The 1,884-nt window shown below is 42.9% G+C and overlaps 1 pseudogene; it reads right to left on the reverse strand.

Annotated features, from left to right (window-relative positions):
- Positions 1-857: 857 nt before the first annotated feature.
- Positions 858-1,383, reverse strand: LOC131506206 (nucleoside diphosphate kinase B-like; annotated as a pseudogene).
- Positions 1,384-1,884: the final 501 nt, after the last annotated feature.

The following is a 1,884-nucleotide window of genomic DNA, read 5'->3' on the forward strand; positions in this document are numbered from 1 at the left end:
GTTTATTCCCTTTTACAAACAAGGAAAGAATTCTTTTCCAAAGAATAGAGAAAGTGTTCCCTTCCCTGATAATAAGGATCTACACGAAGAGAGTTGTTGAAAGAGGAATGTTGCCTTTCTAGTGTGGGTGTGATGTTATTGGTTTAATTTATGTGCTCACTGGTAAAGGAACCAGTGTGTATGCAGCATACACTGGTAGAATATTGAAAGAAAAAATCCTATAAGGACAACCTTGGTGCCACTGACTTTGCAATCTAGAGGCTTCAGCTACCTATCCCTTAATGCCCTTGATGTTTTGCAATAGGGGCAAGAAGCATCACTGGCCACATGCTAATGCCTCTGTGTGTGTGTGTGTGTGTGTGTGTGTGTGTGTGTAGGACATCACAGTAGTCTTGGGATCAACACCTGGGAAAGGGAAGGAAAGGAAGCAGGATTGAACAAAGGGAGAAATAGAGTTGTGACGCAGACACAGAAAAAGGCTTCAAACCAACCCCACAGGGAAATCTGGATCTGAAATGATTCTGCAGAGTTGTCCCAAGTTGGAATGAGGGGTCAGGCCTTTACACCCCGTGTTGATTAGTCATTGAATGTGGGCTGTCCTTTAAAGAAGCTGACTTTGGGTAAGGCAGTTTTAATCATCAAAGGCAATCCCTAGACAGGGCTGATAGTTGAGCACTGTCTTCTTGCTACATTTCCAGCAGCTGGGAGACTAAGTCCTTCAATCCAGGAAGGAACTCGGGTGGTACATTTCTGGATAGGAAGTTTTAATGCACTGAATGTGAAGAGGTAATCTGCACACTTCAGGAGTGAGCTCCCTCCCAAGTGGTACCAAAGGGAACTGATGCTTTGTCCACCTCTTACTCATAGATCTAGTCAAGAGCACAAGACTTGTAGTCAACTGATTCTTTAGGCTTAAACCATAGGCTGATTTCTTTCTCAGCACTTTTTACTGAATCCTTGCCATGAGTGATGTTCCTGTCCACTTGAATGCAGAAGTCTCTGTGAATGGTGCCTGGCTTAGAATCTGCTGGATTGGTCTCCCTAAGCATCACTCACTCCATCTTCACCACATTTAGCCCTCCTAGACCATGGTCACCACCAGTCCTGAGTTCATGTATTTCACCAGCCCAGGGAAGAATGGGTAACCTTCTAGGTCATTGCAATGCTGCTTCCTCAGAGGCTTGAAGGAACACCATGGCCACAAAGTGGAATCCCTTCTGCTTGAAGAGCTTGATGATCTTACCCACCAGCCTATGCTGCATACAGACTGACTTGATGGAAATGAAGATGTGCTCCATGTTGGCCATGACAGAACTGGCAGGGCTCGAACTGGTTCAAGCGGAGGTGAAAGTTTTTAATTTTGATGAATGCCAGTGTATTTATTTTTTTCTTTTGTAGTTGTGTTTTTGTATATATAAGAAATCATTGCCAAATCCAAGGTCATGAAGATATGTACCTGTTTTCTTCTAGAAGTTTTATTTTTCTTATTTTTTTTAAATGTTTATTCATTTTTGAGAGAGACAGAGACAGAGCATGAGTGGGGGGGAGACAGAGAGAGAGGGAGACACAGAATCTGAAGAAGGCTGCAGGCTCAGAGCTGTCAGCACAGAGCTCGATGCAGGGCTTGAACCCACGAACCGTGAGATCATGACCTAAGTTGAAGTCAGATGCTCAACCGACTGAGCCATCCAGGTGCCCCAAAAGAGTTTTATAGTTTTAGGTCTTACATTCAGGTCTTTAATCAATTTTCAGTTAATATTTGTATATGGTATGATGTTGGCATTCAACTTCATTCTTTTGCATGTCAATATCCATTTGTCTCAGAATTATCTGGTGAAAAGACTGTTCTATTACCATTGAATTGTCTTGGCACCCTTGTTGAAA

Source organism: Neofelis nebulosa, chromosome 3 (assembly GCF_028018385.1).
Source record: "Neofelis nebulosa isolate mNeoNeb1 chromosome 3, mNeoNeb1.pri, whole genome shotgun sequence".
NCBI lineage: Eukaryota > Metazoa > Chordata > Mammalia > Carnivora > Felidae > Neofelis > Neofelis nebulosa.